The 24,107-nt window shown below is 39.0% G+C and overlaps 1 long non-coding RNA gene across 5 annotated transcripts in view; it reads left to right on the top strand.

Annotated features, from left to right (window-relative positions):
• Positions 1-24,107, top strand: part of LOC124683500 — a 28,143-nt gene that overhangs the window by 3,646 nt on the left and 390 nt on the right. For 4 of the 5 annotated variants that reach the window (XR_006996724.1, XR_006996719.1, XR_006996714.1 and 1 more), the window contains 2 exons: positions 19-132; positions 1,199-1,402. This is a non-coding gene — a long non-coding RNA (uncharacterized LOC124683500). The remainder of the gene's footprint in view (positions 1-18; positions 133-1,198; positions 1,403-24,107) is intronic. The other variant, XR_006996715.1, reaches the window with a different exon arrangement.

The following is a 24,107-nucleotide window of genomic DNA, read 5'->3' as shown; positions in this document are numbered from 1 at the left end:
AAACTTCTCTTTGTTCAGGCACTTAAAGAAGCCATTGAGGTCTTCTGCAATAAGGGTGTCTCTGGTAGTTCGAGTGATGAGTTACTCGTCACCTTCTGTGACAATATTTTGAAGATAGGCTTCGGTGAAAAGGTCAGTGATGAAATTGTTTCTATTCTGATGTGCTTATTTCTGCATTTGAAACACTATAATGGTGTCTATTTAAGATGGTAAAATTGATAAGAAAAGGATCCGGTAATTCAACAGGTGGATAATTGTTTAGACATTGTACATCTACTCTTAATTCCTAATTAATATCAATGTGTAATGGACCAGTTTGGTTCTGTTGTCACAGTGAGCCTGAAGTAGTTGTGTAGCTGTCCTAAAATTAGGTGGTAATTGCTTAATATGCATCCCAAGTAGAGTATTAGTTGGACCTACTTGACAAGATGGAACGAGTGCACTTGTTTAGTTTTCCGATTTTCCTTTGAATTTTCTTTAGATTTTTCTACGTAGGCATTAAATAGTTTCTTATCCAAGCATACATTTTATTATTATTATTGTGTGATGTGACCTAACACACATTGATCATTTTCCTTCGTGCATGAAGAAAGGGACTGGAGTATGTTAGCTGCAGATCTTGATTAGTATCTTTTCCTTATATAGCTAGATGTGTTGGTGGTCAAGTCTTGGAAATAAGCTGGGCAGACTTACGTAGCTTTAGGTTTTTGTTTTTTAAACCACCATTAGAATCTGAGTTAGTGGTTGAGCCATGGAAATAAGCTGGGAATAATTGCTTTGCTTTAGGTTTTAGATTTTTAAACCACCCTTAGTATTTGAGTCAGTTTGAAGGACAATAACTCAATAAGGTTTTGCTTGGATTTGGCACTGCAATGGCTTTGATACAGGTCTTCTCTTTCGACCTTTTCTGTATGATCATGTTGGGATTATCAATACACGTAGCTAACTACATTCCCAAGAGCAGGGCAGCACATTGCTTGACTGCAAATGGTGGTTACAGTAAATTAAAGTACATGCATTTACCCCTTTCCCAAAACCAATTAATACTGTATCTGTATACTGATTTTTCCCGGTTAACATTTTTTTGAAATATTTATGGCACTTGTATCCCCAAAATGATGAGCGTTGGCTCTTATTTTTTTAAGCCATCTGGGTAAATCTGCTCCAAAATTCAGGTATTAAAGAAAATGTAAAATAGTTTGCAGATTCTGATCACCTGCCTCTTGTTACTGAAGCTCGAGGGGAGAGGTTCATCTTTCTGACTTTTGGCGCCCTACTGGGCCTCTTCGCCGGCTCGCCATCCTCACTGCATTGTCGCCTATGTCTCCTTCTGCTTCTCCTACACCGCCAGAAACAAGCGAAGGATAATATCATTGCCTCCTACGGCCACGAAAAAACCATGGTGCTTATCGTAATTATTGACTTCTTCCTATGCATGGCAGTATGCATCTGATTGTTCTTTTTTCATTTCTAGAGGTCTATGTTTCTTCGCTGCATAAAACCTTTTTATAGAAGCTTGTCTCATCTGAACATTTGACTTATCTGTGAGAGAAGTTATTTCATTAATTATATTATTTAAATTTGTAGTGACTGTATATACAATTCTATTTGGAAGGTATGTTTTCTGTTTTTCTTTTGATATGTACTAGATGAGAAAAGTATTTGTTAACTTGAGTACCTTTTCTCTTTACATGGCTTAACCTTATATTTTTCCTGTAAAGAGTAACGACATAAGAAAATATTGATGCACGACTTCATGCGACACCTGACCTTGCTCAGTTAAGAAACTTACCAATATGCCTAAAAGTAGCTCGAACAAGAATTGATTATTTGTAGTCGCTGTATATACAATTCTATTTGGAAGTATGTGTGGTGACCCGGCATACCACTGCATGGTGTAGTATGCAAGTCTGATATAACACCAATGAAACACCGTCCCACTAGTATTATATCGCTCAGAGCGGTACAACAGAAACATATGCGGGTCCTAGGTATGTCTATAGAATTACAACAATGACTCTGTTACATAAGATCATCATAGCCTCCTACTTTAAAATGAGGTAAAACTGCAAATAAACTCCAGAAGATCGACTCGTAGTCTAATCCTAACACGAACTCTGTTTGAAGAGTATTTAACTAGCTACAGAGGCTATGAATAGATTCTAGCTAAGTAGGAGCTAGGTTTAGGAAGCTAGTTCCCTTCTATGGCTAAACTAGGTTTTCTCCTTGTTGAATGTGGTATCTGACTCCTCTGACAGGGTCCTGTCTCTTGAAGTAGTTGTTGACTCCTCGATCTCTGAGTTGCATTGTAGATCCTCCTTCGATGCCTCCATATCTAAGCAGGGGATTTAAGAGTGGGATGAGTACGAGCGTACTCAACAAGTTCATTATAGGAAAGAGGTGTTTAATGCACTAGCTACGATATTAGACCAGAAAGTCTAATACCAATGCAAGTTTTCATAACCATTTCTTCAAAAGGGTTGCTTTTATTCAGAAGAACTATGTCCGTCAGCCTTCACCGGTTTACTAGAACTTCATGGAGCTCCTTTCCGGCCGCGTTCGCAGTTCCATATCCCGGAACAGGGAGTGCCAGGTCACGATTCATTACACTCTGCAGAGGTGTGTTGCTTTACCCATAAGAGATCTTAACCTTGGTGCCAACCGGGAATGACCCGTCCACACTTCCTATGGTGTGAGGCCCGGTATAAGGTCTAGCCAATCATGTTCCTCCGCTACCTCGAACACCCACCCGTTGTTGCATGCCCCGACCCTGGGTCCACGCCGGTCCCATTATTCCCGTAGATTTCAGGGTGGACCCCGACCACGACGACGATGCTTGGGCTCTACCATACACTCCTACGCCGGTAGCTGCAACCCATCATAGACCGCATTACCGTGGGGAATTAGAATGGGATCCCCACCCTCCGGTTGTTCCGCAAGACACAACTGCTACGGTAAGCATTGCATTACCGTGGGGAATTAGAATGAGATCCCCACCCTCCGGTTGTTCCGCCAGATACAACTGCTACGGTAAGCGCATCCGTTGATCAACGAGAGGTGGAAACACTATTGACTACCCCGTCCCACTCCGGATCTTATGGTTAACACGGGTATTACGGCACAAGAATCACTGGCGACATTTGTTGTTTAATCCTAGATGGATATAAACCCTTGCAATGGAACCTCCACCATATCAACACAATCCATGGTTCCATTGCCCACCACATAGTCATATTCATAGTTATGAAAGTAGTGGTTTTGGTTTTTATGCAATAGTGATAACCATAGTACTTTGCAAGTAATTTGATAGAAATACTCAAATGACATGAGCAAGTGATGAACTTGCCTTTCTTGATCGCAAGATTATGCGAGCAAGGTCTTCGATACGCAATAACTCCAAATTCTGAAATAGCATCATCGTCCGGTAAGGACGATGTTTAAAAGATCGGCAAGGATGCAATAATGCATAAGTATGAGATGCAATCGCTCTAAGCGTGACCTAACCCCGATGATTTAGGATTAGTGAGTGGTAATGATTAGTTCAGGGTGTGTTGTACTTTTAGAATGATTCACAAACAAGGTTCTTATTCAGGGTTGTGTTGTTTTAGAATTATAAGCAGGTGGTAAAATGAATGGTAACAATCATACACACCCAGGAATAGTAATTGTACAATAAGTAAAGAGCAGTTGTCAATTTTAAGTCCTATAGTGCATAGTTGATGATTACTTATTATATAGTTCAAAAGAATAACTTTTGAAGAACATGTTCTATAATAAAGAACAAGTATGATAATTAGGTTTGTGGGTTGCTATAATTTATTCTGGTTCCAAGTAGTTTCTGGGTAAGTATAAGATGGATCACAACAATGTTGGATTCATCAATACCTAGGGCTGGTAAGGCTGAGTTAAGCCTAGGCATCCTAAGCAAGTATTTATACATGGTTGCTATCAAGGTTGATTCATCTGGCTGGGGATTGCTAGCTAGGGTTTATAGGTTCTTATAAGCAGGGTTGATGATGATTACGTATTTACTTCAAAAGAACAACTTTTGAAGAACATACTTCTTAAGTAATAAGAAGTATCTCAATTAGAGTTGAGGTGGTCTAGGTTTTACTTGTTGGTTCTATTAAGTAAGGTATAATTGGCTCCTTAAATAGGATGGTTGATTAGTATCCATCATTAGTAGGGTTTAGTGGAATATGATTAGGCAATGCTCAAGAATTGGCATTGTTGCTCCTGTGGTTCATCACATTGGTGTGATGCTAAATAGGAATGAATAAGGATGATGGCTTTGGTAATAGGATCTAGGGTTTACACTTGGTTAACCCTACTTCATCAACTAGGTTTAGTGATATGCATACATGGAATAATTGAATTAACAAGTATTAAATAATTGAATTATTATTAAAAATAAAAATTCTATTTTATATTTTTATTGGATAGAGATTTCTTTTCTAAGAATTTTAATATCTCATTTGTATTTTTCTGAATTATTATGAATTTTGTATGAATTTGTAAAGTTGCAGTAATTAATGAATTGAAATTTTTAACAGAAATGACTAAGTGCACCCGGAATTCTACCCAAACAGTCAATGGCTGGTGGGCCAGTGACCAGGTCATCTGCCACGCAGGCATTGACCAAGGTCAAAATTGCCATGGTGGCAGAGGGGACTCCCTGCCGGTGGCATTGGCGACGATCGCCGGAGATTCAGACCCTCCCCCGATGATTGGAGACTACCATCCTCCTCAGCACGCGACAAGGAACTGATTGATGCTAGCGCCGCCAGCTAATGGTCACCGGAGGTTGACCGGCGGCGATGGTCTGCGGCGGTGGTTACGGTCGATCGACGAGAGGTATGCTACGGCATGTAATCGAACTTGGCGAGCATGCTAGGAGACTTAGAATCTCACCATGAGTACGCTGAGCGTGACGGCGAGCTTAATGGCGGTCGGCATCGCCGGATTTCGTCGTTGCCGGTGTCGGAGAAGACGAGGTCGTCGGCAACGATTCTGAGCGCGGCTGCTCGATTCTTTTTGCAGGATGAACAAGTCAAGGACGGTGGTCACGATGGCATCCACGGCGAGACTGGGGATGATCTCTATCGACGGCGATGGCCGGGTTCCGAGCGAGCTAGGGTTTTCATCTGAGAAGAAATTGGGCAAGGGAGAAAGAAACCGAGGCTAGGGCTCGTCGTGGAGCTTTTATATGGCGCCAGGGGTGCCTCGTCACGATGCCGAGCGAGGAGAGGACGACAGCGAGAGAAGGAGAGGAGCACGGCTTCGTGCTGTCCAGCATGCGAGCTGGAGAGGATGAGGATGATCCTCTCCTCTGATATTTTTGCGAAGGGGTATTTTGGGCTGGGCCAGGCCGTGGTTTGGGCCGTGCTGGTGGGCTGCCACGGCCAAATGAGGTCTGGTAAGGTTTTTCCCCTTTTTCTCATTCTGTTTTTATTTTCTGTTTTATATTTTCAATTTGAATTCATATTTGAATCCAATACTGTTTGCAATTATTTCAATTATGTTGTTTTAATCAAAATTTAGTTTCCTGACTACTATTTCCCCAATTTTATTCGGATACATCATTCTAGATGAGATTCTATTACATATTTAGGAATTTTATTCAAAATAACAATTAATTATGAAATTTATATGTTCCCTTTAATTTTCTTTTTACTATGCAACCAATTCTGTTTAGAATCATGAGAGTGGATACTTTCTTCTCAAAGTTTTTCAGAAATTGTTATTGTGTCTTGGTTTCCATTTGAGGAATTAATCACTTGCATATTATTTCATGTGAGCACATTTTATTAATGTTTTGTAGTTTTGATGATAACCCATATTAAAACTATCATTAGTGTTATGATCTCTTAATCCTCTGACATACCTAGAGTAAATATTACTCTCCTCAAGGTTGGGTCTTAATTATGTAGGTAAGTGGTTGATAGTCACACTTATGGTTTTAATTATAAGATGTAGCACAAGGTTTTCTTATGTTCATGAATTGAAACATAAGATATTAATGAAGATGCAATTCTGGTTATAGAGATGAGATGACACCATATTGTATTGGCTAGGGTTTAATCTCCAATATCCATGTTAAGGTGGTTACTTGCTTAATAGTTGTTGTTCACCTTTAGTTACTAAGATATTGAGAATTAGTTTTATCTTCTACCAATTGGCTTCTATTATTAACCACGAGTTTATCATTTAAGTAACTACATTGGTTATAGTTCTTTTTATAGTTAACTTTGGTCATATGGATATATGGTTTCTCACCATATAGAGTATAGAGATTAACTCTAAGGTTTTATTAGGTTCTTTAATAGATGAATGAATGAAAAATAGATGGGGTAAAATTCTACTTATGATCACCAAGTGACTCACAAGTTAAGGTTGGGATATAAGCCTGGATTTGATTACTAGTGATCTTCCTATAATTTCATGTGAGGATGAGATCTTCTTATTCTAGTAGGGTTTAACTTATCCTCACATACCTCAAGAGCATGATCATGGATTAGGCATGATCAACTTGTTTTAAATATCTCTACCTCAAGTTCTTAGAGTTTATGATCATCACCCAATTTATAGTGTTCAAGGCTTGGCTTCCTTAAGTATTTCTAATGGAATGGTCTTTACTTCTATGATCAAGTGTTGTCTTGATCAACTAAGCATAATACCTCCCTTATAGTTTCTTGGTGGACATGGCTATGGTTGTCTCTATAGGTTATATCCCAGGAGAATGCCTGAGATATTCTGTTAGGGTTCCACTTAAATAATGTTGATATTATCATCTGGTTATATGGATAGTTCTCTCCCTCACATTCAAGTGTTGGTTTTAACTTTCTTGAGTGTAACACCTTAGCTTGGGCTCTCTTATAAAGGAATGGTTTATTCTAGGGTTTATGGTGTATTCACCATATCTCAATAAATAACAAGTCTAAAACTCCCCTTGGCTATCTTGGTTGAATTAATCTCCTCCTTACTTTATCAATTCATGGATATGTTATTATTCCAAGTGATATTAGGTTATCTCACCACTCCAAGGGAAATGGTTTGCAAACTGATACTTTGGCTCAAGGTTGTTCTTGATTCTTAATTATGTAAAGATAAAAATTGGTATCTATGGTTTCTCTCATTTGGAAGGACTTGAATAATATCCCAAGGTTGTGATCTTAAGATGAGGTTTTGTTTACATAGATGTATCTCCAGGGTTTAGCTCAAGGTTTGTCATTGCTCCTCTAATAGTTATAATAGAACTCTCACCTCTCTAGGTTTGATGTAAAACTATTTGGAATAGGGAAGAATATATATTTCTTAAGTTGAATCTCCTTGTCTTGTTTCCAAGGTTAAAGTAGAATGGATATCATAGGGTTTATGATAAGTGCATGGATTAGTTCAAGACATGGAGAAGATAAATGTAGAATAGTTTCTCCAATTACTGTTACTTGATTTCCAATTAAATGGATGTTCATATGTTATGGCAAGGAATACCATGGTGTGATCTTTAATAAGATCAAGTTGTTGATCCTTGATTAAAGGGTTGTTGTGTTAGTTTTAATTCCATTTGATCTAACCCCTTAGATCAAATCATCTCTACCCAAAATAAGGTTGTATCAAAGTCACATTGAGGTTTATAGCGCTTGACTTGATGAGCTACTTCAATTCCACCAAGGTCAAGTGAAACTTCGATTCTTGTGACTGTTTTACCTTAAAGCGCGAAAATTCCCCAGATTTTCTATGCATGAATGCAATGCACACAACTGTTTCCCCTATTTTTGTAACCCCATTACCTGGGATATTACAGTCTCTACCCCTTAAACTAAACTTTGTCCTCGAAGTTTGAACTCTCTCACGTTGCGGAGTGTAGATCTGACTTGTGCAGACTACGACTTCTCTCGAATTCTGTGGTGATCTCACTGGATATAATTGAATATATCCCTTGTCCAAATTCTTCCTGGAATCCATTAGGGTTTGTCTCTGAACATCAGTTTCTTACTCCAGTTCTATGATTTTTCTCTAGAATCTAATAATACCTGTCTCTGAACCATGGCTCTTACTTTGATTCATTGATTTCTTCCAAGTATTATAATCTTGTTTCCTATCTCATTGAAGATTCAATGATTAGGTCTTTTTCTTGTCCTGGTAGTCTTTATTGAGGACTAATTGGATAACATTCTCCTATTTGATAAAATAGGTCTTTGTTTTTCCCTTACTACCAAAACTTCAATATTGGTACTTAGTAAGGTACTTACCATGGAAATGGTCGTGATGGTTTATTCCTAAGAATGGATTAGACTCATTTAGTCCATCCAATCATGGTTTATAGTTGATACCTATAACTATTTTGGGCTATTTAGGTTCCATGAAAGGAATCTTTCAAATGGAATTTAGTTTTGGTATAGTCAACATCCTTCAGTCGTGGGCCTTCTCGAGCTATATTTGGTCTTCGGTATTTCCTTCTTCCAACTTCTTTATGCTTGTCTTACTTGAGCTTTCGTACTTCTGAGTAAATACTACTCACTTTCTCAAGTTATAGTCCACTCCTTACTTCCTCGAGGTATAAACCTCGGCTTCTGGTCTGACATCCTTCTGAAAGTATTGTTCAACAATCTTATGAAAATAAGGTCGAACTTCCTCTCAGTTCAGACCTTCTTCTTCTATCTTGTTCAAAGTATTGAGTCATTGTACATCCAACTCAATATTTTACTCTACCCCTTAGAGTTTTCTTATGATCTTCAACTCTGTTTCTTCCAATCATTGGAATTATGGTTAGAATATTAGTCTAGGTCTAGCTTATGGTTTGTATTCTTCTAAGATCTTGCGAAGAATATCTGTGGTGTATCCACTCAATTGTGGACATCCAATGTGATTCCTTCGGCTAAATGTTTATAGATCTAGCTATTTGGCTGACAAGATTTTTATTTGTTCACAAACTTTTGTTACAACTAATTAAATCATGGACTATTTGTAATACCAACTGATACCAGTTGTGGTTATTATACCAATCGTGGCTATTTGATATCTAAAAATGGATTCTATTATAGGTTCCGATCAATCTGGACGAGACATCTTCTACTTTATCTCGCGATATTGATATTATACCAATTGTGGTCTTCGATATCGACTATGGTCTTCTTATGTCTGCTATGATTTCATATATCACCTTCCTTCATTCAGGGTTTATTTTGCAAGAAAACCACTAGTCGACACTATGATTATAGTATCCTAAGTGATTTCCCATGCATTCCCTCTTCTATGTAGACTATGGATCTGCTTCGACTTCACCATAATCATTATATTTCTCACCTTCATGCTTCTCATGTACTAAAGTACTCCTCTGTTGAGGTAAAGCATGAATGTTGATTGGCACTTCCTTCGAGTATTGTGGTTGCTTCCCACAACTTTGTTTCCTTTATCTGATGAACCTTCATCTTGTCTTCAAAATATACAGAATTCGTCACTTCCTCACACGAATACCATTACCCTCAAGATCTATAGCATTAAGTAAGAACTTGATATAGCAACATGCATTTGCATACCAAAGTCAAACTTCATGTATGGATCTAGTCAAACAATGAAAATCCAATAAAATCCAAGAAGATTCAGCTTTGTGCTTGATGGCGTGTATTTCACACGTTCGTTGGGCAACCCCAAGAGGAAGGTATGATGCGCACAGCAGCAAGTTTTCCCTCAGAAAGAAACCAAGGTTTATCGAACCAGGAGGAGCCAAGAAGCACGTTGAAGGTTGATGGCGGCGGGATGTAGTGCGGCGCAACACCGGAGATTCCGGCGCCAACGTGGAACCTGCACAACACAACCAAGCTACTTTGCCCCAACGAAACGAGTGAGGTTGTCAATCTCACCGGCTTGCTGTAACAAAGGATTAACCGTATTGTGTGGAAGATGATTGTTTGCGAGAGAAAACAGTAAAAACAAGTATTGCGATAGATTGTATTTCAGTAAAGAGAATTGGACCGGGGTCCACAGTTCACTAGAGGTGTCTCTCCCATAAGACGAACAGCATGTTGGGTGAACAAATTACGGTTGGGCAATTGACAAATAAAGAGAGCATGACCATGCACATACATATCATGATGAGTATAGTGAGATTTAATTGGGCATTACGACAAAGTACATAGACCGCCATCCAACCGCATCTATGCCTAAAAAGTCCACCTTCGGGTTATCATCCGAACCCCCTCCGGTATTAAGTTGCAAAGCAACGAGACAATTGCATTAAGTATGGTGCGTAATGTAATCAACAACTACATCCTTAGACATAGCATCAATGTTTTATCCCTAGTGGCAACGAGCACAACACAACCTTAGAACTTTCATCACTTTGTCCCGGTGTCAATGCGAGGCATGAACCCACTATCGAGCATAAGTACTCCCTCTTGGAGTTAAAAGTAAAAACTTGGCCAGAGCCTCTACTAGAAACGGAGAGCATGCAAGATCATAAACAACACATAAGCATAACTTTGATAATCAACATAACAAGTATTCTCTATTCATCGGATCCCAACAAACGCAACATATAGAATTACATATAGATGATCTTGATCATGATAGGCAGCTCACAAGATCCGACAATGATAGCACAATGGGGAGAAGACAACCATCTAGCTACTGCTATGGACCCATAGTCCAGGGGTAGACTACTCACTCATCACTCCGGAGGCGACCATGGCGGTGTAGAGTCCTCCGGGAGATGATTCCCCTCTCCGGCGGAGGTGCGGAGAGCGATCTCCGGGATCCCCCGAGATGGGATGCTGCGGCGACGGCGTCTCGGTAATGTTTTCCGTATCGTGGCTCTCGGTGCTGGGGGTTTCGTCACGGAGGCTTTAAGTAGGCGGAAGGGCAAGTCGAGAGGCGGCACGGGGGCCCACACCACGGGGCCGCGCGGCCAAGGGGGGGCCGCGCCGCCCTAGGGTTTGGCCACCCCGTGGCCCCTCTTCGTCTCGTCTTCGGTCTTCCGGAAGCTTCGTGAGAAAATAGGCCTCTGGGCTTTTATTTCGTCCAATTCCGAGAATATTTCTTTACTAGGATTTCCGAAACCAAAAACAGCGAGAAAACAGACAAGCGGCACTTCGGCATCTTGTTAATAGGTTAGTTCCGAGAAAATGCACGAATATGACATAAAGTGTGCATAAAACATGTAGATAACATCAATAATGTGGCATGGAACACAAGAAATTATCGATACGTTGGAGACGTATCAGCATCCCCAAGCTTAGTTCCGCTCGTCCCGAGCAGGTAAAACGATAACAAAGATAATTTACGGAGTGACATGCCATCATAAACTTGATCATACTATTTGTAAAGCATATGTAGAGAATGCAGCGATCAAAACAATGGTGATGACATGAGTAAACAAGTGAATCATAAAGCAAAGACTTTTCATGAATAGCACTTCAAGACAAGCATCAATAAGTCTTGCATAAGAGTTAACTCATAAAGCAATAATTCAAAGTAAAGGTATTGAAGCAACACAAAAGAAGATTAAGTTTCAGCGGTTGCTTTCAACTTGTAACATGTATATCTCATGGATATTGTCAACATAGAGTAATATAATAAGTGCAATAAGCAAGTATGTAGGAATCAATGCACAGTTCACACAAGTGTTTGCTTCTTGAGGTGGATAGAAATAGGTGAAGCTGACTCAACATTGAAAGTAAAAGAATGGTCCTCATAGAGGAAAAGCATCGATTGCTATATTTGTGCTAGAGCTTTGATTTTGAAAACATGAAACAATTTTGTCAACGGTAGTAATAAAGCATATGCATCATGTAAATTATATCTTATAAGTTGCAAGCCTCATGCATAGTGTACTAATAGTGCTCGCACCTTGTCCTAATTAGCTTGGACTACCTGGATTATCACCGCAATACATATGCTTTAACCAAGTTTCACAAAGGGGTACCTCTATGCCGCTTTGTACAAAGGTCTAAGGAGAAAGCTCGCATTTGGATTTCTCGCTTTTGATTATTCTCAACTTAGACATCCATACCGGGACAACATAGACAACGAGATAATGGACTCCTCTTTTAATGCTTTAAGCATTTGACAACAATTAATTATTCTCATATGAGATTGAGGATAAGTGTCCAAAACTGAAACTTCCACCATGAATCATGGCTTTAGTTAGCGGCCCAATGTTCTTCTCTCACAATATGCATGCTCAAACCATTCAACTCGGTGTAGATCGCCCTTACTTCGGACAAGACGAACATGCATAGCAACTCACATGAAATTCAACAATGAGTTGATGGCATTCCCCGAGTAAACATGGTTATCGCACAACAAGCAACTTAATAAGAGATAAAGTGCATAATTACATATTCAATACCACAATAGTTTTTAAGCTATTTGTCCCATGAGCTATATATTGCAAAGGTGAATGATGGAATTTTAAAGGTAGCACTCAAGCAATTTACTTTGGAATGGCGGATAAATACCATGTAGTAGGTAGGTATGGTGGACACAAATGGCATAGTGGTTGGCTCAAGTATTTTGGATGCATGAGAAGTATTCCCTCTCGATACAAGGTTTAGGCTAGCAAGGCTTATTTGAAACAAACACAAGGATGAACCGGTGCAGCAAAACTCACATAAAAGACATATTGAAAGCATTATAAGACTCTACACCGTCTTCCTTGTTGTTCAAACTCAATACTAGAAATTATCTAGACCTTAGAGAAACCAAATATGCAAACCAAATTTTAGCATGCTCTATGTATTTCTTCATTAATGGGTGCAAAGCATATGATGCAAGAGCTTAAACATGAGCACAACAATTGCCAAGTATCACATTACCCAAGACATTTATAGCAATTACTACATGTATCATTTTCCAATTCCAACCATATAACAATTTAACGAAGGAGAAACTTCGCCATGAATACTATGAGTAGAAACCAAGGACATATTTGTCCATATGCTACAGCGGAGTGTGTATCTCTCCCATAAATTGAATGCTAGGATCCATTTTATTCAAACAAAACAAAAACAAAAACAAACCAGACGCTCCAAGAAAAAGCACATAAGATGTGGCCGAATAAAAATGTAGTTTCGGGGAGGAACCTGATAATTTGTTGATGAAGAAGGGGATGCCTTGGGCATCCCCAAGCTTAGACGCTTGAGTCTTCTTGATATATGCAGGGGTGAACCACCGGGTGCATCCCCAAGCTTAGAGCTTTCACTCTCCTTGATCATATTGCATCATACTCCTCTCTTGATCCTTGAAAACTTCCTCCACACCAAACTCGAAACAACTCATTAGAGGGTTAGTGCATAATAAAAATTAACATGTTCAGAGGTGACACAATCATTCTTAACACTTATGGACATTGCATAAAGCTACTTGGACATTAATGGATCAAAGAAATTCATCCAACATAGCAAAAGAGGCAATGCAAAATAAAAGGCAGAATCTGTCAAAACAGAACGGTCCGTAAAGATGGATTTTATTAGGCCACCGGACTTGCTCAAATGAAAATTCACAAATTGAATGAAAGTGGCGTACATATCCGAGGATCATGCACGTAAATTGGCTTAATTTTCTGAGCTACCTACGGGGAGGTAGACCCAGATTCGTGACAACAAAGAAATCTGGAACTGCGCAGTAATCCAAATCTAGTACTTACTTTACTATCAAAGACTTTACTTGGCACAACAAAACATAAAACTAAGATAAGGAGAGGTTGCTACAGTAGTAAACAACTTCCAAGACTCAAATATAAAACAAAGTACTGTAGCAAAATAACACATGGGTTATCTCCCAAGAAGTTCTTTCTTTATAGCCGTTAAGATGGGCTCAGCAGTTTTAATGATGCACTCGCAAAAGATAGTATGTGAAGCAAAAGAGAGCATCAAGAGGCAAATTCAAAACATATTTAAGTCTAACATGCTTCCTATGCATAGGAATCTTGTAAATAAACAAGTTCATGAGGAGCAAAGTAACAAGCATAGGAAGATAAAACAAGTGTAGCTTCAAAAATTTCAGCACATAGAGAGGTGTTTTAGTAACATGAAAATTTCTACAACCATATTTTCCTCTATCATAATAATTTTCAGTAGCATCATGAGCAAACTCAACAATGTAACTATCACATAAAGCATTCTTATCATGAGTCTCGTGCATAAAATTATTACTCTCCACGTAAGCATAATCAATTTTATTAGTTGTAGTGGGAGCAAATTCAACAAAGTGGCTATCATCATATATAGGAGGCATATTGTAATCATAAAAGAAAATTTTCTCCTCAATGCTTGGGGGACTAAAAAGATCATGCTCATCAGAGCCAGCTTCCCCAAGCTTAGAATTTTCCATAGCATTAGCAACAATGGTGTTCAAAGCATCCATATTAATAACATTCCCATTAGCATGCATATAAAGTTCCATGGATTTTTTAATTCTCTCTTCAAACACATCATGTCCTAATTCAAGATAAAGTTCATAAAGATCTCTCATATTTTCGTTGTTTTCCATTATGCTTAACTAGTGAAATAAAAACATGCATGATATTAAGTAAAGTAAAACAAGTAACTAATTTTTTTGTGTTTTTTTTTTGATATAGCAAACAAGATAGCAAATAAAGTAAAACTAGCAACTAATTTTTTTGTGTTTTGATATAATGCAACAAACAAAGTAGTAAATAAAATAAAGCAAGACAAAAACAAAGTAAAGAGGTTGGGAAGTGGAGACTCCCCTTGCAGCGTGTCTTGATCTCCCCGGCAACGGCGCCAGAAAAAGAGCTTGATGGCGTGTATTTCACACGTTCGTTGGGCAACCCCAAGAGGAAGGTATGATGCGCACAGCAGCAAGTTTTCCTCGGAAAGAAACCAAGGTTTATCGAACCAGGAGGAGCCAAGAAGCACGTTGAAGGTTGATGGCGGCGGGATGTAGTGCGGCGCAACACCGGAGATTCCGGCGCCAACGTGGAACCTGCACAACACAACCAAGCTACTTTGCCCCAACGAAACAGATGAGGTTGTCAATCTCACCGGCTTGCTGTAACAAAGGATTAACCGTATTGTGTGGAAGATGATTGTTTGCGAGAGAAAACGAGTAAAAACAAGTATTGCGATAGATTGTATTTCGATAAAGAGAATTGGACCGGGGTCCACGGTTCACTAGAGGTGTCTCTCCCATAAGACGAACGAGCATGTTGGGTGAACAAATTACAGTTGGGCAATTGACAAATAAAGAGAGCATGACCATGCACATACATATCATGATGAGTATAGTGAGATTTAATTGGGCATTACGACAAAGTACATAGACCGCCATCCAACTGCATCTATATATGCCTAAAAAGTCCACCTTCAGGTTATCATCCGAACCCCCTCCAGTATTAAGTTGCAAAGCAACAGACAATTGCATTAAGTATGGTGCGTAATGTAATCAACAACTACATCCTTAGACATAGCATCAATGTTTTATCCCTAGTGGCAACGACACAACACAACCTTAGAACTTTCATCACATCGTCCCAGGTGTCAATGTAGGCATGAACCCACTATCGAGCATAAGTACTCCCTCTTGGAGTTAAAAGTAAAAACTTGGCCAGAGCCTCTACTAGAAACGGAGAGCATGCAAGATCATAAACAACACATAAGCATAACTTTGATAATCAACATAACAAGTATTCTCTATTCATCGGATCCCAACAAACGCAACATATAGAATTACATATAGATGATCTTGATCATGATAGGCAGCTCACAAGATCCGAGCAATGATAGCACAATGGGGAGAAGACAACCATCTAGCTACTGCTATGGACCCATAGTCCAGGGGTAGACTACTCACTCATCACTCCGGAGCGACCATGGCGGTGTAGAGTCCTCCGAGAGATGATTCCCCTCTCCGGCAGGAGTGCGGAGGCGATCTCCGAGGATCCCCGAGATGGGATGCGCGCGACGGCGTCTCGGTAATGTTTTCCGTATCGTGGCTCTCGGTGCTGGGGGTTTCGTCACGGAGGCTTTAAGTAGGCGGAAGGGCAAGTCGAGAGGCGGCACGGGGGCCCACACCACAGGGCCGCGCGACCAAGGGGGCCGCGCCGCCCTAGGGTTTGGCCACCCCGTGGCCCCTCTTCGTCTCGTCTTCGGTCTTCGGAAGCTTCGTGAGAAAATAGGCCTCTGGGCTTTTATTTCGTCCAATTCCGAGATTATTTCTTTACTAGGATTTCGAAACCAAAAACAGCGAGAAAACAGCAAGCGGCACTTCGGCATCTTGTTAATAGGTTAGTTCCAGAAAATGCACGAATATGACATAAAGTGTGCATAAAACATGTAGATAACATCAATAATGTGGCATGGAACACAAGAAATTATCGATACGTTGGAGACGTATCAGTGCTTATAATACACACCATCGTAAGCCTGAATATAAAAGTTGAGTAAGACATCTCTAAACACCAGGCCCTGATGTGTAGTATAGAACACCACATAATATAGGTTTATATCGTGATACTTAGCACGAATATAGGGAATTCTACTATTTGTCTCAACCTTTACCTTAATTGCACATTTGCAATGAGATAAACTTGAAACAAAGTGGTCGAGGATAGTTAAGGTTAACCTAATTTTCTTTGGAAGTACTAGATTAACTTCCATTTTGTTGAGGACTACCTCAAATGGTATCTCTGGGTTCTAACATGGTTATTCTAAACAAATATATATATTTGGATATAGCTCCTATACTTCCAAGTGTTTCTACCATGTGGCTACGGTTCTGATGTGCTTGGCACACTTCCCATGGTTTTGGAACACAATCTTGCACTATTCTTGAACACATGGCTTCTTATTGTTCTCCTCCTAAATGTTTATGATGTTTTATTCCATCACATAATGATTCTCGGGTGAGTCATATATGATTAGAAACTCTACCATGTAAGTAGCATTTATTATTCTTATCACTCTTCCTTATTTCCCATGATTGACTCATCATGGTCTATACTACCTCATATAATTTATCTTCACCCCTCATTATTAGTTGCTTCACAAGTTTAGATAAAATTTACTTACCCTATTACTGGTATTGGTATACCCTTCTAATAGGATATCTTACTTATCTTCATCTTTATATTACTCCTTTTACATGACTGAATAATTCTTACTTAATCATATCTTGTGTTGGTACACATCTTCCAATAGGATATCTTCCTTATGGTTGTATCCTATCTTTGGACTACCATGTATTGTATACCAACTGTGGTCTACTCATAATTATTTTAGGGTCTTAATGGTATGCTACATACTGGGGATTAGCTAACTAACTTCACTTTGGAAAGATAGGTAAGAAAGGTTGACTCAAGTGTGTCAGGATTATTCTCAAGTGAATATCCATCTCAAGTCATAATAACTATTTGATTTAGCTAACACAACTCCCTATAGACACTACCAATCCTATAGGTCTCCTTTAAAGGGTTTTAATCCTAGGGTCAAAGCATTTGCTCTGATACCAACTGTGGTGACCCGGCATACCACTGCATGGTGTAGTATGCAAGTCTGATATAACACCAATATGAAACACCGTCCCACTAGTATTATATCGCTCAGAGCGGTACAACAGAAACATATGCGGGTCCTAGGTATGTCTATAGAATTACAACAATGACTCTGTTACATAAGATCATCATAGCCTCCTACTTTACAATGAGGTAAAACTGCAAATAAACTCCAGAAGATCGACTCGTAGTCTAATCCTAACACGAACTCTGTTTGAAGAGTATTTAACTAGCTACAGAGGCTATGAATAGATTCTAGCTAAGTAGGAGCTAGGTTTAGGAAGCTAGTTCCCTTCTATGGCTAAACTAGGTTTTCTCCTTGTTGAATGTGGTATCTGACTCCTCTGACAGGGTCCTGTCTCTTGAAGTAGTTGTTGACTCCTCGATCTACGAGTTGCATTGTAGATCCTCCTTCGATGCCTCCATATCTAAGCGAGGATTTAAGAGTGGGATGAGTACGAGCGTACTCAACAAGTTCATTATAGGAAAGAGGTGTTTAATGCACTAGCTACGAGCATTAGACCGGAAAGTCTAATACCAATGCAAGTTTTCATAACCATTTCTTCAAAAGGGTTGCTTTTATTCGGAAGAACTATGTCCGTCGGCCTTCACCGGTTTACTAGAACTTCATGGATGTCCTTTACGGCCGCGTTCGCGAGTTCCATATCCCGGAACGAGGAGTGCCGGGTCACGATTCATTACACTCTGCGAGAGGTGTGTTGCTTTACCCATAAGAGATCTTAACCTTGGTGCCAGCAGGAATGACCCGTCCACACTTCCTATGGTGTGAGGCCCGGTATAAGGTCTAGCCAATCATGTTCCTCCGCTGCCTCGAACACCCACCCGTTGTTGCATGCCCCAACCCTGGGTCCACGCCGGTCCCATTATTCCCGTAGATTTCAGGGTGGACCCCGACCACGACGACGAGTCTTGGGCTCTACCATACACTCCTACGCCGGTAGCTGCAATCCATCATAGACCGCATTACCGTGGGGAATTAGAATGGGATCCCCACCCTCCGGTTGTTCCGCAAGACACAACTGCTACGGTAAGCATTGCATTACCGTGGGGAATTAGAATGGGATCCCCACCCTTCGGTTGTTCCGCCAGATACAAGCCTGCTACGGTAAGCGCATCCGTTGATGAACGAGAGGTGGAAACACTTTTGACTACTCTGTCCCACTCCGGATCTTATGGTTAACACGGGTATTACGGCACAAGAATCATTGGCGACATTTGTTGTTTAATCCTAGATGGATATAAACCCTTGCAATGGAACCTCCACCATATCAACACAATCCATGGTTCCATTGCCCACCACATAGTCATATTCATAGTTATGAAAGTAGTGGTTTTGGTTTTTATGCAATAGTGATAACCATAGTACTTTGCAAGTAATTTGATAGAAATACTCAAATGACATGAGCAAGTGATGAACTTGCCTTTCTTGACTGCAAGATTATGCGGGCAAGGTCTTCGATACGCAATAACTCCAAATTCTGAAATAGCATCATCGTCCGGTAAGGACGATGTTTAAAAGATTGGCAAGGATGCAATAATGCATAAGTACGAGATGCAATCGCTCTAAGCGTGACCTAACCCCGATGATTTAGGATTAGTGAGTGGTAATGATTAGTTCAGGGTGTGTTGTACTTTTAGAATGATTCACAAACAAGGTTCTTATTCAGGGTTGTGTTGTTTTAGAATTATAAGCAGGTGGTAAAATGAATGGTAACAATCATACACACCCAGGAATAGTAATTGTACAATAAGTAAAGAGCGAGTTGTCAATTTTAAGTCCTATAGTGCATAGTTGATGATTACTTATTATATAGTTCAAAAGAATAACTTTTGAAGAACATGTTCTATAATAAAGAACAAGTATGATAATTAGGTTTGTGGGTTGCTATAATTTATTCTGGTTCCAAGTAGTTTACGGAGTAAGTATAAGATGGATCACAACAATGTTGGATTCATCAATACCTAGGGCTGGTAAGGCTGAGTTAAGCCTAGGCATCCTAAGCAAGTATTTATACATGGTTGCTATCAAGGTTGATTCATCTGGCTGGGGATTGCTAGCTAGGGTTTATAGGTTCTTATAAGCAGGGTTGATGATGATTCTGTATTTACTTCAAAAGAACAACTTTTGAAGAACATACTTCTTAAGTAATAAGAAGTATCTCAATTAGAGTTGAGGTGGTCTAGGTTTTACTGTTGGTTCTATTAAGTAAGGTATAATTGGCTCCTTAAATAGGATGGTTGATTAGTATCCATCATTAGTAGGGTTTAGTGGAATATGATTAGGCAATGCTCAAGAATTGGCATAGTTGCTCATGTGGTTCATCACATTGGTGTGATGCTAAATAGGAATGAATAAGGATGATGGCTTTGGTAATAGGATCTAGGGTTTACACTTGGTTAACCCTACTTCATCAACTAGGTTTAGTGATATGCATACATGGAATACTAATTTGCTAGTGATAGGGTTCTACATTTTATGTGGACATAGGTATGTATTTTAGTTGCTAATGATGGCTCTATGATTTGAAATAAAGTACCATGATCACATGCTCTAACCTAGGGTTTAGGTTAGAAGCAAATTAGGGTTCACATGTAATAATGGAACTAGGGTTCCTGATGGAGTTAGGGTTTTAGGGTTTCATATGAAATGATAGGGTTGTACTATCATTCAATATGGAATTAGGGTTTGCTATCTACCATCTAGTTCTAGGATTAATAACTTCAGGTTAAAGTTGAAGTTACTAATAACTTTGAAATAAAAATAATATTGCATTTGGCATTTTATTATTTTTGAATAATTAATAATTAGGATAATTATTAATTAGAATTTAAATCCTCCTAATAAGGATTAATAAGTTAATAGCAAAGGAAAATTAATTTTTAATGTTTTCCTTATTTACTATCTGGTTTTTTTATTTATTTTAGGTAGTTTTCCTAATTATTGAATTTTAATTGCATTTTGGATTAAAAGAAGAGGCTTAATTAACAAGTATTAAATAATTGAATTATTATTAAAAATAAAAATTCCATTTTATATTTTTATTGGATAGAGATTTCTTTTCTAAGAATTTTAATATCTCATTTGTATTTTTTTGAATTATTATGAATTTTATATGAATTTGTAAAGTTGCAGTAATTAATGAATTGAAATTTTTAACAGAAATGACTAAGTGCACCCGGAATTCTACCCAAACAGTCACTGGCTGGTGGGCCAGTGACCAGGTCATCTGCCACGCAGGCATTGACCAAGGTCAAAATTGCCATGGTGGCAGAGGGGACTCCCTGCCGGTGGCATTGGCGACGATCGCCGGAGATTCAGACCCTCCCCCGATGATTGGAGACTACCATCCTCCTCAGCACGCGACAAGGAACTGATTGATGCTAGCGCCGCCAGCTAATGGTCACCGGAGGTTGACCGGCGGCGATGGTCTGCGGCGGTGGTTACGGTCGATGGACGAGAGGTATGCTACGGCATGTAATCGAACTTGGCGAGCATGCTAGGAGACTTAGAATCTCACCGAGAGTACGCCGAGCGTGACGGCGAGCTTAATGGCGGTCGGCATCGCCGGATTTCGTCGTTGCCGGTGTCGGAGAAGACGAGGTCGTCGGCAACGATTCTGAGCGCGGCTGCTCGATTCTTTTTGCAGGATGAACAAGTCAAGGACGGCGAGACTGGGGATGATCTCTATCGACGGCGATGGCCGGGTTCCGAGCGAGCTAGGGTTTTCATCTGAGAACAAATTGGGCAAGGGAGAAAGAAACCGAGGCTAGGGCTCGTCGTGGAGCTTTTATATGGCGCCAGGGGTGCCTCGTCACGACACCGAGCGAGGAGAGGACGACAGCGAGAGAAGGAGAGGAGCACGGCTTCGTGCTGTCCAGCATGCGAGCTGGAGAGGATGAGGATGATCCTCTCCTCTGATATTTTTGTGAAGGGGTATTTTGGGCTGGGCCAGGCCGTGGTTTGGGCCGTGCTGGTGGGCTGCCACGGCCAAATGAGGTCTGGTAAGGTTTTTCCCCTTTTTCTCATTCTGTTTTTATTTTCTCGTTTTTATATTTTCAATTTGAATTCATATTTGAATCCAATACTTGTTTGCAATTATTTCAATTATGTTGTTTTAATCAAAATTTAGTTTCCTGACTACTATTTCCCCAATTTTATTTGGATAAATCATTCTAGATGAGATTCTATTACATATTTAGGAATTTTATTCAAAATAACAATTAATTATGAAATTTATATGTTCCCTTTAATTTTCTTTTTACTATGCAACCAATTCTGTTTAGAATCATGAGAGTGGATACTTTCTTCTCAAAGTTTTTCAGAAATTGTTATTGTGTCTTGGTTTCCATTTGAGGAATTAATCACTTGCATATTATTGCATGTGAGCACATTTTATTAATGTTTTGTAGTTTTGATGATAACCCATATTAAAACTATCATTAGTGTTATGATCTCTTAATCCTCTGACATACCTAGAGTAAATATTACTCTCCTCAAGGTTGGGTCTTAATTATGTAGGTAAGTGGTTGATAGTCACACTTATGGTTTTAATTATAAGATGTAGCACAAGGTTTTCTTATGTTCATGAATTGAAACATAAGATATTAATGAGGATGCAATTCTGGTTATAGAGATGAGATGACACCATATTGTATTGGCTAGGGTTTAATCTCCAATATCCATGTTAAGGTGGTTACTTGCTTAATAGTTGTTGTTCACCTTTAGTTACTAAGATATTGAGAATTAGTTTTATCTTCTACCAATTGGCTTCTATTATTAACCACGAGTTTATCATTTAAGTAACTACATTGGTTATAGTTCTTTTTATAGTTAACTTTGGTCATATGGATATATGGTTTCTCACCATATAGAGTATAGAGATTAACTCTAAGGTTTTATTAGGTTCTTTAATAGATGAATGAATGAAAAATAGATGGGGTAAAATTCTACTTATGATCACCAAGTGACTCACAAGTTAAGGTTGGGATATAAGCCTGGATTTGATTACTAGTGATCTTCCTATAATTTCATGTGAGGATGAGATCTTCTTATTCTAGTAGGGTTTAACTTATCCTCACATACCTCAAGAGCATGATCATGGATTAGGCATGATCAACTTGTTTTAAATATCTCTACCTCAAGTTCTTAGAGTTTATGATCATCACTCAATTTATAGTGTTCAAGGCTTGGCTTCCTTAAGTATTTCTAATGGAATGGTCTTTACTTCTATGATCAAGTGTTGTCTTGATCAACTAAGCATAATACCTCCCTTATAGTTTCTTGGTGGACATGGCTATGGTTGTCTCTATAGGTTATATCCCAGGAGAATGCACGAGATATTACTTTAGGGTTCCACTTAAATAATGTTGATATTATCATCTGGTTATATGGATAGTTCTCTCCCTCACATTAAAGTGTTGGTTTTAACTTTCTTGAGTGTAACACCTTAGCTTGGGCTCTCTTATAAAGGAATGGTTTATTCTAGGGTTTATGGTGTATTCACCATATCTCAATAAATAACAAGTCTAAAAATCCCCTTGGCTATCTTGGTTGAATTAATCTCCTCCTTACTTTATCAATTCATGGATATGTTATTATTCCAAGTGATATTAGGTTATCTCACCACTCCAAGGGAAATGGTTTGCAAACTGATACTTTGGCTCAAGGTTGTTCTTGATTCTTAATTATGTAAAGATAAAAATTGGTATCTATGGTTTCTCTCATTTGGAAGGACTTGAATAATATCCCAAGGTTGTGATCTTAAGATGAGGTTTTGTTTACATAGATGTATCTCCAGGGTTTAGCTCAAGGTTTGTCATTGCTCCTCTAATAGTTATAATAGAACTCTCACCTCTCTAGGTTTGATGTAAAACTATTTGGAATAGGGAAGAATATATATTTCTTAAGTTGAATCTCCTTGTCTTGTTTCCAAGGTTAAAGTAGAATGGATATCATAGGGTTTATGATAAGTGCATGGATTAGTTCAAGACATGGAGAAGATAAATGTAGAATAGTTTCTCCAATTACTGTTACTTGATTTCCAATTAAATGGATGTTCATATGTTATGGCAAGGAATACCATGTTGTGATCTTTAATAAGATCAAGTTGTTGATCCTTGATTAAAGGGTTGTTGTGTTAGTTTTAATTCCATTTGATCTAACCCCTTAGATCAAATCATCTCTACCCAAAATAAGGTTGTATCAAAGTCACATTGAGGTTTATAGCGCTTGACTTGATGAGCTACTTCAATTCCACCAAGGTCAAGTGAAACTTCGATTCATCGTGATCTGTTTTACCTTAAAGCGCGAAAATTCCCCAGATTTTCTATGCATGAATGCAATGCACACAACTGTTTCCCCTATTTTTGTAACCCCATTACCTGGGATATTACAGTATGTATCTACTTGATATCTTCTTCCCTTTTAGCATTATTTTTAATGTTTGTATTACTGGTGGCTGCTAATTTATTATGTGAGGTAGCTATTTTCCATTATTGTAAATGTAGAGAATGAATCCCATGTTCATACAATTGTGTGTATCAAATCTGAAACACCGCGAAGGATTTAGGATTA

This window comes from Lolium rigidum, chromosome 1 (assembly GCF_022539505.1).
Source record: "Lolium rigidum isolate FL_2022 chromosome 1, APGP_CSIRO_Lrig_0.1, whole genome shotgun sequence".
Classification (NCBI taxonomy): Eukaryota; Viridiplantae; Streptophyta; class Magnoliopsida; order Poales; family Poaceae; genus Lolium; species Lolium rigidum.
The sequence above is the reverse complement of the archived record's forward strand: the minus strand, read 5'-3'. Positions and strand labels throughout refer to the sequence as shown.